At 37.4% G+C, this 14,965-nt stretch overlaps 1 long non-coding RNA gene and 1 other non-coding gene across 2 annotated transcripts; both read right to left on the bottom strand.

The window, feature by feature from the left end:
• Positions 1 to 7,353: 7,353 nt before the first annotated feature.
• Positions 7,354 to 7,441, bottom strand: Trnay-gua (transfer RNA tyrosine (anticodon GUA)). The gene is given in 2 exon segments: positions 7,354 to 7,390; positions 7,404 to 7,441. It is a non-coding gene; the product is annotated as a tRNA-Tyr (tRNA).
• A 4,774-nt stretch (positions 7,442 to 12,215) lies between these two features.
• Positions 12,216 to 14,862, bottom strand: LOC131941023 (uncharacterized). The gene is made up of 6 exons (XR_009386606.1): positions 14,734 to 14,862; positions 14,247 to 14,402; positions 13,948 to 13,971; positions 12,770 to 12,895; positions 12,541 to 12,564; positions 12,216 to 12,323 (listed from the first exon to the last, which is right to left on the bottom strand). It is a non-coding gene; the product is annotated as an uncharacterized LOC131941023 (long non-coding RNA).
• Between the last annotated feature and the right edge of the window lie 103 nt (positions 14,863 to 14,965).

The following is a 14,965-nucleotide window of genomic DNA, read 5'->3' as shown; positions in this document are numbered from 1 at the left end:
ATCAGGTGATGTAGTGATAGGTAGATATCAGGTGGGTGTAGTGATAGGTAGATATCAGGTGGGTGTAGTGATAGGTAGATATCAGGTGGGTGTAGTGATAGTTAGATATCAGGTGATGTAGTGATAGGTAGATATCAGGTGATGTAGTGATAGGTAGATATCAGGTGGGTGTAGTGATAGGTAGATATAAGGTGGGTGTAGTGATAGGTAGATATAAGGTGGGTGTAGTGATAGTTAGATATCAGGTGATGTAGTGATAGGTAGATATCAGGTGGGTGTAGTGATAGGTAGATATCAGGTGGGTGTAGTGATAGTTAGATATCAGGTGATGTAGTGATAGGTAGATATCAGGTGGGTGTAGTGATAGTTAGATATTAGGTGGGTGTAGTGATAGATATCAGGTGGGTGTAGTGATAGGTAGATATCAGGTGGGTGTAGTGATAGGTAGATATCAGGTGATGTAGTGATAGGTAGATATAAGGTGGGTGTAGTGGTAGGTAGATATCAGGTGGGTGTAGTGATAGTTAGATATCAGGTGGGTGTAGTGATAGGTAGATATCAGGTGGGTGTAGTGATAGTTAGATATCAGGTGGGTGTAGTGATAGTTAGATATCAGGTGGGTGTAGTGATAGGTAGATATCAGGTGGGTGTAGTGATAGTTAGATATCAGGTGGGTGTAGTGATAGTTAGATATCAGGTGGGTGTAGTGATAGGTAGATATCAGGTGGATGTAGTGATAGGTAGATATCAGGTGGGTGTAGTGATAGTTAGATATTAGGTGGGTGTAGTGATAGGTAGATATCAGGTGGGTGTAGTGATAGGTAGATATCAGGTGATGTAGTGATAGGTAGATATAAGGTGGGTGTAGTGGTAGGTAGATATAAGGTGGGTGTAGTGATAGGTAGATATCAGGTGGGTGTAGTGATAGTTAGATATCAGGTGGGTGTAGTGATAGGTAGATATAAGGTGGGTGTAGTGATAGTTAGATATCAGGTGGGTGTAGTGATAGTTAGATATCAGGTGGGTGTAGTGATAGGTAGATATCAGGTGGGTGTAGTGATAGGTAGATATCAGGTAGGTGTAGTGATAGTTAGATATCAGGTGGGTGTAGTGATAGGTAGATATAAGGTGGGTGTAGTGGTAGGTAGATATCAGGTAGATGTAGTGGTAGGTAGATATCTGGTGATGTATTAATATATGTCAGATAAAATAGTGAAGTGTTCCTGAAGCTACTGGAAGTTGATATACTGTGATTCTTATTTTAAGCTTTTATTTAACTCACAATGTCGGTCTGTCTGTTTGTTTGTTTGTTTGTGAGTAAGTGGCAAATCTTGTTAACTCCATTTTAAACTACTTGAAAATGGTGTTAACAACTACTTCTAATGCATTTTTTTTCTTCTGGGCAAACCGACGTCAATTATGAACTATCTCTTATCACAAAAAACTAAAACAAAAAATACTATTTTTTAAAATGTTATTGCTTTTTGGTCTAAGCATTGAAAAAATAAGTAACTGAATAAGTAATTTCTTTAGTTTAAAATAATTACAGCCTATGTCACATGATTTATGTGTAAAGAAACATGCTCTTCGTCATGTTACTATAAATAGCAAATTACCCGCTTGCATAAGTGCATGCTCTAGCATTTTTTTAAAAGCGCAAAATAACCTTTCTTTAAAATGATATTCCTAAGACTGATATTAAAGATGGAGTATCGTTTCGCCGATTATTGTATAGTCGTAAAGGTTAGGGTTAATTATATACCGGGGTAGAGATAGGGGTATGTGTAAATAATGAGCACATGTTATGTGGAATCGATACAGTTATTGCGTAATTGCTCTTCTGTTGAAAGTCGATTGTATTCGGTACTTTTTTTATTTTTTAAATTTTCGATTATCTTGGTAAAGAAGGTCTTTGGCGTGGAACACTTAATTAAGCGAAACGATTGATTGGCGTGAAAATATTACCAGGTAGCCGAAAGGTGATACATTTTTAATGAACTATTCTTGATTGGAGAGTGGTTTTGTCTCTCTCTCTCTCTCGCTCACTCACTTTCTGTGTGTGTGTATGTGTGCACGTTCATGTGCGTGTTTTTATGTATGCATATGTGTGTGTGCGTGCATGCGTGTGTGTGTTCTTATACATGTTAGGCTTCAGGACAGGTTAATATTTCTGTATAAATTGTATGACAAAGTTTGGAACGGCGGTGCCGTCTCGAGTTCGAATCCGGGTTTAAGTCAGCATAAAGTCCCTGAGTCTACCCAGCTCTGATGGGTACCTAACTCACATTAGTGAAAGTTAAGGCGGCTGGGCATATTGGTGACCTCTTTATCCCTTCATATGCCGAGGTCAAGATACTTATGAACTTCATCTGCCCAACTGATCGCTAGGTCTAAAGAGAAATCTTTACTTTAAAAAACAAATTGTTTGAACTACTAGATGGTTGTGTGTATATGTGTGTGGGAGAGGGGGGGGGGCTCCAAAATGAATACTTAAAGAAATTATATATTGTTCAGAAAAAAAAAGTTTAATGTAGAGCTCAGTTAAGTATATGTAAGTATATGTGTCTGGCATTTGTTTAGTTAACGGAAGGGGGCGCCCCTGTCAGAGTTTCTTCCCCCGAACGAAATGAAATTTATATTATTTATATAGAAAATATATACTTTTAACAGTGTCCGCCCCCCCCCCCCCCGAAGAAAGTTTACCCCCCCCCCCCCCCGAAAATTTCAAGTGCCCCTCTGGAAGAAACACTGGCCCCTGTTAGTGGTGGTATAAAGGTTGGCGATCCATGGGGTGGATCCAGAGTTGATACCCGTTGCCGATATTGTAAGAACGCTTCACATCTAAGTGGGGTTCGGTGCCAGTTTTTGTAATAAATTACACAACGACGTTTGGCTGATGTGCTATTTTGTAGTTGAACACGCCTGAAAATGGTTTTTTGTTAGATCGCAGCAGAGCGCGACAAGTCAGAAAGTACTATATAACTATCATCTACATCATCATCAACAACAACATCAACATCATCTTTTCCCGTTCGTGACCAAGATACGGGAGGCAGATGAAGTAGAGTTCATCTGTTTCAGGGACCTCGGCATATGAAGGTATATTGTGGTGATAATGAGTCAGGTACCCATCAAGGTTGGTTGGACTCATGGACGTTCTGCTCACTTGAACACGGATACGAACTCGATACTTTCTGGTTTCTGAATCTTGCTCTCTACCGCTAGTCCACGCCGTCCCCATTAAAACTACAACGGAGAGAAATGTAATGTAAATACTGTGGGCATGAAAACAGATTTGAATCTTACTAACACTGCACTACACAATACAGAATGAAGAGTTGTCGACGTTTTTCCTACACGACAATGCTATTACCACAAAAACACTTTAAAATCCAAAACACAAAAAAAAATAAACAAGATAAAATAAACAAAACCCTCATCAATGACCTTTAACCTTTGAATGTTTATTATCGCCGGTTTTACGTTGCGAGTTCGTGCTCTCGCTAAAAAGGTTACACAAGGCGGGGGTAAAAAAAAAAAATCTTAACCCTTAGACTACCGGTGTAATAATTCACCGGCGTATTGATTCTGTGCAGTGTTGCCGTCGATAATTTTCAACGACATGACAAAAAAAATAAAATGTTTTAATTCTCGCTATCTCTTTATGCAACGCTATGCCTGGTTTGTTGGGGAGGGAAGGGGGGATGGATTGTTCGTCTTTATTTTGTTCATACCTGAACGTATATCTACAGCAGCATTGACATTTAAAATCGATGCACCTGAAATATTGCCCCCGGGGATAGGCAGGTATATTTTTTTTAATGTTTCTCTAAACGTGTACCAGAAGAATCAGCAGATTTAAAATATGCGAGATCACAGGAATATTTTTTGTGTGTGTTTGCTTAACGGATTAGCTAAGACGTCATAGTAAAGTTATGGCGTCACAAGGCTGGTTTAATGACGTAAATTTCGACCCAAATAAGGATTGTTATATATATATATATATATATATATATATATATATATATATATATATATATATATATATATATATATATACGCCTTAGGGTGTTTGCTTATGTTTAATTAAAATTAAAGTTATGAATCAAAGGTGTATCATGGATTTGAACTGGTGTTGAAACAGATTTTTTTTACTGAGACTTGTGAAGGCGTTCATAGATTGACTTTCCTCGTTCTTTTTATTTAATTTAAATACGCGAGGGTCATGAGACCTAGACGACACCTCGTCAATGAACTTGAACACTGAAAAAAATGTTGTTACCATCAGCAATGGCAGTACAGCAACCTCCATCTCCGTGGCAAAAGATTTCTTTTTTTTTTTTTTTTTTTGCTTTTTTTTTTAAAGTGAAAAAAAAAATTACAGTATTTTTCCTTTGATATAAACTTTTAAGATTGTTTTTTGTTAATTGTAGCTAAAATTACATATTACACAGCACAACCTGCGACACTTTTGACCCGCCGTTTAACTTCATACAATGTTACACGCCATTTTATTCGACCCCCCCCCCCATATGGTATAACATTTCTAGAAACCATCCCCTACACGCCTGCATTTAGGCTCCAGGTATGACTTCTACAACAGTCTTGGGCTAAAATTAGTAAAATATATCACGTGATCTTGCTGATATATCACGTGATATTGTTTATAAATCGAGTGACTTTGCTTATATATCATACGACCATGCTTATATATCACATGATACTGCTTATATCTCATGTCTACCAAATCTAAAAATTAAAGTTGAGTGGGTTTTTTTTTAATAGAAACCAATCTGACAATTCGTTATAAGGTTAAATTTAACAATGAACTTTGTTGATAACTATTTTTACCCTGTCGTTGTCCTTTTATAAAGAAAAAACGACATAGATAAATATTATAAACGAGCCGACTCTCGGCGTATCATACGCCGCTATTTAGTTGTATTATTTTCTACTTTTCAGTAATTCGAAAGCAGCCTCCTCTTAGTTACCTCCCCTAAGTTTAAAATAGTTTCAAACTAAATTATCTGCCCCTAATAGCCGTCACTAAACCCGTCTCTACGATTGCAAACATTTAGCATGAAGCACAGCTCACCAGACCATGTGGGGGTGTGGGTGGTTGCGATAGGCCTAGAGAGGAAGAGAGGGGACTGCAAGGCGCGCTTACAGCTTAGTGTTTTTTAACATCTCCAAGAAGAGAATTATATATATAGATATTAATTTAGCACCATAATTTTTGCATAGAAATCACGGGGTTTTTTTTTTTTTTTTTTTTTTTATAAAATCAACGTAAAAAACATTAAAGTTGAGAAAATATTGCGTAAAAGGAAGAAACACAAAAAAGAATCAAATTTCTATGTTTAAATTAGCGTAACTTAACTGTATATTTTGTACACAAACCAAAATGTCGGCCTACATCCTACCACACACACACCCACCCCACCTCACACAACTTCCTGTTTGTGTGGTGTACAATAAAAAATTAACCCAAGAAAAATAAAAAAAAAACGGAGGAAAATAATTAAAACAATAAAAAAAAACGAAATCAAAGGGAGTTAAACATGAAATTTAAATCACCGAACATGAAAGTTAAACGCAACAGAGCTATCGTATTAATGATTGTCATTAGAGGTTAGATCAGTATGTCGTGTTAGCCACTTCACAAGGGCTGATTTATCGAAGACGTTTGTTGTATTATATTTAAGACGGACTCAAGGTAAATTATTATTTTTTTAAGATTGAGAATTTAAACACAAAGATAATGCACAGTTGATCTCCAAACTATTACTAGGACATAAAATTACAAATAATAAGTTGTATGTGGGTGTGGGAGGGAGGGGTGGGGGCTCAGGATCTCAGTTTTTAGTTGTTGTTTTTTAGAGATGAAAAAAACAAGTTAACTTACAACAGGAAGCTGGGCTGCCACGGGATGTTGGAGGATCTAGCTTTTATCACGAAATGTAGTGGGGTTAGATTCGGGGGGGGGGGGGGGATTTTTAAAAAATAGCCTAACATGCTATTTATAGACGATCCGTTACAGTAGCGTTTTATCAGACATGTAGTGCATGTCAGTTTTAGGAGCGCCAAAATGTTCATAGGAAATCAATAAATGGTGCGTAATAGTCAGATGGGACCAGTTAATCTTTATACAATGACCCCCTCCCCTTAACATCCTCGCATGTACATATATTGACATATATTGACATACATTTAAGGGGTTATGACCAACGCCAATTTTACAAACTCCTCTAACCTCCACTAGAACCAACACATCTCTTCAAATGGACTCATACAATTTTGTAAGCAGAGGGATAACTCTGTAAATACTTTTCGCGCATATATTTTACTTTGTTTTCTCCCTTGTGTGGTGAAACTGACAGGTTTTAGTGATTGTGTCTTTACAAGATTTAATTTTTTTAACTCGATTTCTAAAGCTTGTCAGTGTGGTGTGTCAGTCACGGGTGAAAACTTAAGAGCAAAATTTCAATCACTTCTACAAAACCGGTTGATTTATAGCTTGACACGTAGGTCAAGAACCGATGATTTAGTGCTAAGTGACGTAAACTTTGTAGGCTTATTTATATTGGAAAATGTACAAATATGTGTATGGAATGTGCAAATATTGAAAATATACAAAGTTTTAATTAGTGACAGCCAAATACCAATTTGGATATGACAGTAGTTAACAAGTGTCTACATCAAGGCACCGTTTTGTATTTTGAATAGGTAAACGATCTTCAATGAATGAAAAAGTACGCCAGAAAGAAGTATTACTTTTGTAAATCTTTATCAGTCCTCACAAACCGATGATGAAAATATAATACTACAGCAAACATGGCAAGGAAAACTGACGCTGTAAACTACATGTCTGAGACAAATAATTTTTTTTTAAATACATCCAAGTCGTGACCTCTAAATATCAACATTTAATTTTATTGACACTTTTTAATGTTAATTATAAAGGAATGAGGGGGGGGGGGGGGGGGCAGTTAATCTACTTACTTTCCTGTCCCGATGTCCCAGCCCCCTCCCCCTCCCCAATACAGGCATAATCAGTGTAGTATGTGAACTACCTTATCTTTTTAATTCCCATTTAATTTGCCATTTCTTAAAATTGGACGTGTTGGTAAGTAGCCGGTGTGTAAGAGAAAAAAGGACTAGGTATAGAAATCTAAACGATGGTTAGTGTGTAACAAACTTTAAACACCTCGATACTACACTATTGTCATTTATAAGTTGCTCTCCATTAAACTAATTCTCTTAGAAAAAAAAATATTTTAAACATAAAATACGCGAGTGATACATTTATAATTAAATTGTGAAGCAAACGCTTTGTAAACAAGAAAAAAAAAGTTCCCTCGAACCGGATTCGAACCAGTGACCTAAGGATAGCTTTTTATCATCTACAGTCCTCCGCTCTACCAACTGAGCTAACGCAGGATGATCGGTGGCCCACTTTAAACCAGGTCATAGAGGAAAATCCTTCTATTGTCCTATTTTCATTGCACGCTGCGTTGGTAGTAGAGGCTATCAGCGGAGAAAAGAGAGGTTGGTGGAGATTTGCTACGGTTCATTGACCTTATTGCCTCACGTGTTGGACGGTAAGCAGTGTTTCTTTCAGACCTTTTTCTTCGGGGGTGCACTTGAAATTTTCGGGGGGGGGGGGGGGGGGGAGAACAACAATTTTCGTGGGGTGCCCCCCCCCCCCCCCCCCACCCCAAGAGATGCCTGGAAGAAACTTTGAGTCGGTAAGTTACAGCCTCCTCCTTTCTGTCGATATTTTAACCTACCCCGCATCCAGCAAAGTATTTAGCTTACCCCTCAGATAACCTACTTTAAGCCTACGTGAGAATCAATCAATATATTAGGCCAGGGGTCTCCAAACTTTTCAGTCCGAGGGCCGCTTTAACTATCAAATTTCAGTTCGGGGGCCAGTTTCTTCCAGGCATTTTTCTGGACAAAGTTCCTCTGCCATCACCAACAAACGATTTTTCCTTGGACAAAAAGATCTCCGCGGGCCGTATGAGAGGACTTCGCGGGCCGCATCCGGCCCGCGGGACCGTAGTTTGGAGACCCCTGCTTTAGATGATATGTTTGATTGGGGAAAGACAACGAAATATAATTTATATAGAAATATGTACAAATTTCAAGTGTCCCCCCCCCCCCACGGAGAAAAAAGTGTGAAAGAAACACTGTGGGTGGCCTACAACATACTCGAGGTCCAAGTTTGCTCTCAAATTATTCTTCACGTATTTCAACCTTGAAAATATTTGTTCACACAGGTATCTTGTTCCAAAATTTAAAAGGTACTTTGATGCAATTTTTTTAATATTAGGAAAATCTTCCTTTTGGAAAAACTTATAAAAACCCACCCGCCCTTCTTTGAACGTTTCTCTAATGACCTCCAGCTACAGTTCACCTTTGCAACTGGCCACATTTGCTTCAAATGGGTTTTGAAACAGTTTCACTTTTCTGCATTTGAATCCAAGTCAGAAAACCGCTACTGAAACTGCAGCTTGAATTCTTTGATGATGCAAATGACGTGGGCAACTCAGTGGTTGCTTCAGCCGTAAAGACTTGCACTGCTGAGAGTGCGTCAAGTTGTTGGCTTGTGCTTGTTCCAAAACATGACAAGTTTGGATCTGAAGGCCTTTAAGTGGGTGTATGGATCAGAAACTAAATTTCCATCTCTTGTAGTTTTAGGTTCAGAGGCCAATGTCTATACCCTTGTGGCTTGCCTTTACTTTCAAGGAAGTCACCTATTTCCTTTCTTAACTTAAATACTCTGCTCAGAAAAATTTCTCGCAAATTAGCCATCTTACTGCTGTGAAATATGGTAAATCTTGCGATTCTGTGTTTCTATCTTTTAACATGTCTCTGAATTATCTATATTCTCTCCGGTAACAGTGCCATACATAATAGGTAGGGCAGCCAGCTCTTGTGTTATGCTCATGTCTTCATCCACACCTCTAATGAACACAAGAAGTTGAGATGTGGAACAGCTGTCAAGCAACTGATCCATTACAAATAAAAAATTGCGAAACTTGCTTGCATTTTTCGCTATTTGAGTCACCAATGTCTGCAACACGGCGGATAATAATATTTGCACCCAAAGCTACATTTTCAAATTGTTTTGAATTTTCCGTGGACAAAAAGATCGCCGCGGGCCGGATGAGAGGACCTCGCGGGCCGCATCTGGCCCGCGGGCCGTAGTTTGGAGACCCCTGTATTAGGCCTAAATACATTTTTCAAGGTATATAAGAAATATCAAAACACCGCAACACATCTTTTTAAACTAAACTGTTTTAATTAAAATTTCCAAAATTACAAAATTCGTAAATATAGATCTATATTATTTTACTGTTAATAGTAGTGGTTTATGTGATGCTTTAAAAAAAAACAATTCATTTAATTTTAAATTATTATTTTTAAAAATTTAACACATTTCAAAAGATAAAAATAGAAATGACACTGTTCACAGGTGGGCTAAAAATGTTGATAAGTCACCACAACAATTGAACACGAAACTGTAGGCATCACATTATTTTAGGTCGATGCCCTTTTTCTCATTTCAGCTCGTTGCTAAGAATTTTGATGGTTTCACAACTTACAGGATATAAGACTGTAGTTGCCATCTTCTTTAGAAAACAATGCATTTATATTTACGTTCATTTACGTTTATGTTGTCTCTAGTCTCGAAGCCTTTATAAAAATCTTATCCCCCCCCCTTCTCTCTCTCTTATAGAGACCTAGATAAAATAAGTCCATAAAATGTCACTACTCACCACTGATATTCCCCCTCTACCCTCACTTCTACCACCTTAATTTAAACTCAACAAGTTTCGAACAAACATTAATAAACAAAAACCGTTAATTTTTTAAAAAGAAAAACCAAATGTTTACCAGCGCATAACTATCACTCCAACTTCATCCTCCGTGAAGAAAAACCGCCACAAAATTTCAAAGCCCCCATCTCCTTAGGCCTTAGGACTATGGCGTCAATAATTACACAATTATTGAATACAAAATCTTTTTAAAAACTTCTTAACGAAACAATAAACAAAATAAACACAACGGCAACAAACACGCACACAACAAGTTATTTATAGAATATCAACTTAAATACAAGGTTATCGTGTAATTGATTTGAATTCGCTCTATTAATAATTTTAAAATATTTTTAAATTCCTACAAAGACTTTTTGTTGTCTTTAAGTTCTTTTTTTTTTTCGTTGGTTTTAGAAAAATTCCTTGTTTTTCATATATTTAAGCGTTAGATGTATTGTTGTACTAAGCGTACAAAAGAAAATATGTTTATTTTAATCTAAATAATATTGAACATCTGACTTTTATAAAATACATAAATACAGGTCATAATTATTATTTATAAGATACGAATTGTTTCACATTATCGTTAGAAAAAAAAAGCAAATTTAAAAACAGAAATATGAAATTAACTTTAGGGTAAACTTAGAAGTGTCTGTTGGAGCGGTATGACGTCACTGTTGCAGTTGTCTCCCATGCAGCAGAAGTAGCAGGCAAAGGCCTGATTGTAGACGGTGTCCACGTCATAGGAGCGACACCTGGCGTCTGTGGCCGACTGGTTGACCCACAGCTGAACACAGTCATGCTGTGTGGCGCACCTGGAATGTCGAAGGTTTGTTGTGAGCAGGGGAACATGAGACCCATTACACAAGTGGCGGATCTATGGGGGGGGGGTGTTTCCGGGGCGAACACCCCCCTAAACTATAAATAGACGGTCACTGACTAATAATTAAAAAAATAAAAGTATCATAGTTAAGGCTCTATTTAAATGTGTCGAACTCATTTAATTTTACGTGATTTTAGATTATTAAATGTATTATATCATAATTTAAGACTGTTAAACGTATTATTTTTTTTATTTAGGGCTCTTTGATAAATTTTGTTTTGATGTGTTAAAACAGAACGTAGCAGTTTTAAAAAAAATAATTACATTTTTGTGACGTGTCTGTTGCCATTCATCTCATTGATAACAGCATTCATACAGTAAGGCTCGTCCACTGAGCAACGGTGCACGGGTTCTAATCCACCGCAGAATGGATCCGTGCAGATATGGCACGTTTCTGGAACAACACGCCAGATTTCGTCCAAGAATTTGTAATGAATTACATATATATATATATATATATATATATATATATATATATATATATATATATATATATATATATATATATATATATATATATATATATAACATATATATGTATATATATGATATATATTATTATAAGATTTATATATATATATCTAATTCATTTCAAATACTTGTATATATATATATATATATATATATATATATATATATATATATATATAGTATTTTGGCTACTTTTACGTGTTACCCAACAACTCTGCTTTTCGTGCTCTCCCTCTACTTACGTATATCTGAAATAAAATAAAAGTAAACCATTTTCTTACAAGATGTACAACTTTGATGTGGTGTTGAAGCTACACTCAACCTTTTTATTGGGTCCGTTTTTAAATACAGCAAAATTATAACTAAATTAAGTTAAGCCAAACTAAGAATCTAACATCCAACTTAATGTTGCTATCTAGATCAATCAGTACGACAGTTAAAAGTGTCTTAATTTCACATCATCTCCTTTTATTTTATTTCTACTTCAAAGTAAGACATTAAAATACATAGGGTACTGATAAATGATGTTATCTTTAGCAGTTTGATATTAACGTGGCTTTGATCTTCGTGGTCGCTTCTATTATAATCGTAAGCAGTATCGTATCTGCTATTCAGGTTAGGTAAGGTTTTGGGTAGGGTTGAGTCAGGGTTATGGCCAGGGTTGGTGGTAGGGCTTAATCGAGGGTTTGTGTAATGTCTTGGGTTAGGTCTAGTGCCATGGCTAGAGAACCGGTTACGGTTAATGTTGGATCCAAGGTTTGGGTTAGGTTACCGAGACTAGAAACATTAAGTTGGACACGAGCCGGTCGGAATCAGAGAAATACTCAGGTTCATTTTACACAGAGCCGTCCCTTTTGGTGTTTTTATCACCGGCTAAGTCAGATTCGAACCTGAACCCACAGCATTTCCTGCTTGTGATGCCATCAAACATATCTCGGACTGACTCCGTCCCGTCCTTAACATGATTACAATTTTAAGGTGAGCAGTTAAAATAACTAAAGCGTCGTATCATAGCAGATCTATTTTATACTCACTGTTACAGATCCCACAGGTCAAAGGGCAAAGGGTATCCACCAAGTCTAGGGCACCGCAGGCGTAATGCAGGGATGAGCACTCGGGGTCGTAGTCCACACACTGACCTGCTGTGTGGTGCCATGACAACAAAAACATGTACATTACATACGTGTGTGGGGGGGGGGGTATTTGTGGTGGGGAAGATATACGTGTAGGGTGGAGGGAGACAAACGAATTCCTATCTTCCATTACAAAATAAAATAAATCACCCAAACGAGGATGTGTAACAAAACAAAAAAAATAAATAAAACACCAAACTCCAAGTACGAAGGTGTACCCGCTTACCTGATGTGGTGTTTGATCTTGTTTCTGTCAACAAAAAAATCAAAACAATTATTAAGGCATTGTGAGTAAGACAAAAGAAAAAAATAGGGCGTGAAACACGAATCAATATCTTCTGATAATCTAATCCCAACAAAATTTATTAAAAACCAGAACAACATAGTTAGGATGAAGCTTGACATTAGTTTCGAGTAATAAAATTTTTAAAACTGTGAAAGTGAGAACTTCTTACCGTTGCAAATGTTGCAGGAGACAGGACACACACGTGCAACTAGGTCATTGTGCTCACACGCATTGCCTTGTGTGGTAATGTTACATTTGGGGTCAAGGTCGAAACAATCGTTTGGTAGGGCGTCGGCTGTAACAGTGCGGGTTATGGTTTGGTTTATAAATATGACGTGTTTGAGGGGTCGTACTTGTGTGTGGGGTCGTACTTGTGTGTGGGATTGTACTTGTGTGTGAGGGGTCGTACTTGTGTGTGAGGGGTCGTACTTGTGTGTGAGGTCTCGTCTGAACATAACGTCACACACCAAGTGATGGAGGGGAGATGTTTTATTAAGTGACAATGTGCTACGTATGGGAGGGGTGGATAAGAGATGTGACGTAGCATAAATGTTGTAAATCATTAGAAGCAAGTTAAAATCAGTGTTTCTTCCAGACTTTTTTCTCCGGGGGGGCACTTGAAATTTTCGGGGGGGGGCGGTAGACTTTCTTCGGGGGGGCGGACACTGATAAAAGTATATATTTTATATATAAATTATATAAATTTCATTTCGTTCGGGGGGGGGCGGTAAAAATTTTTCGGGGGGGGCTCCGCCCCCCCCCCGAAGAGATGCCTGGAAGAAACTCTGGTTAAAATCATGTGGAAATGTTTAAAAAATAATTAGAATAGGTGTATGAAGCATGTCGAAATTATGAGAAATATGTAAAAATCGTAAAATGTAGAAATATGAGAAATATGTAGAAATCTATAGAAGCATGTTGAAATCTTGAAAAATAAGATGCAAAGCCGAGCTACGTTAAAATTTAGAACTTTACCCATTTAAAAAAAAAGGGGGGGGGGAGAACTGTATAACAATAATTTGGGGGTGGGGGAGGTGCGGCGTTATGGATTGGTTTGACGACGTGTGAGATTAAAGAGGGGGTGGGGGTGAGTAAAATCGTATGAAATCACGTCACGTATATGGACGACTCCTGACCCTAAACCCCTTGTTAAGATTTTTTTTACCTCGCGTCTCAACATGAGTCCACCCAGCTCTAATGCGTACCTAACTCTCCTTTGGAAAAGTAAAGGCGGTTGGACAAAGTGTTGACCACATTATCCCTTCCTATGCCGGGGTTTCAGAATCAGGAGAATTTTACCGCCAGGTTTGAAAAGGAAAATTTAATTTACAAGTCTTATATACTCACTTGATATTTTCTTTTGAAGAATGGCTAGAAAAATCGAAAAATAGATTTGAAGTAAATGCATATCCTTAGGACATAACTATATGCTTACACACACACACACATATATATATATATATATATATATATATATATATATATATATATATATATATATATATATATATATATATATATATATATATATATATAGTTAGGCTTCTAATATTCTGTTATATAATTTTCTCTGTTTGATTTGATCAATGTAATGCCCTCTATACACCTCACCAACTCTGCTCTACTAAACGTTTGTAGGTACTCACTCGTAGAGCCAGCCGTGCACGTGTGGCATGTTTTCTTACACAGCCGGTTGACCAGCTGTTCTGTTGGTGAGCAGTAGAACGCCAGAGCTGGACACTCAGGGTCGTGGTCAACACATTCAGTGCTCGCTGGTGTCTTGGTGTGGTTGGAGCTGGCGTCTGAAGCAGAAGTTGGTTTAGAGGGAATGGTGCTAAGTATTTGTATGGAGTGGCGGAATGGGGGTCATGCTGGTGGAGGGGGGGGGGGGGCAGCCCGGATTTACTTCTGTATGCATTTTGCTTTAAATAAAAAATAATCTCGAAGATATACAAATCAATTAACGTGAAAAATTTTTTTAATTTAAAACATCCATAGAAACAAAAGCATGGTCAAAATCTTGGGGAAAAATCGTAACCCGAAAAAAAGGTAAAATTATAAATTTAACAATATAAATTCAAGTAAACTTTATTTATAAGCGTTACTCATTGGCTTAAGTAGCTGTTTACTTACTGCAGTAACCACAGGACAGTGGACAAAGGCGAGGCAGCAGTAAGTCCTTACTGCAGTAGTAGGATCTAACCAGGACGGGACAATCGTCGTCGTGGTCAGTACAGCTGTCCGCAGCTGGTGGGGTGAAGGCTGACAGAAAGATAAAGTAGAATTTGATTATTTTGATACATTTCTACTGTAAGTTGTCTTACCATTGGATACATAAACCACGGGAAATGTACCCCAAACAGAG

The sequence above is a fragment of the Physella acuta genome, unplaced genomic scaffold, assembly GCF_028476545.2.
Source record: "Physella acuta isolate Inbredline_101_S28 unplaced genomic scaffold, ASM2847654v3 ptg000341l, whole genome shotgun sequence".
NCBI lineage: Eukaryota > Metazoa > Mollusca > Gastropoda > Physidae > Physella > Physella acuta.
This window is presented reverse-complemented; position numbering and strand designations above follow the sequence as displayed.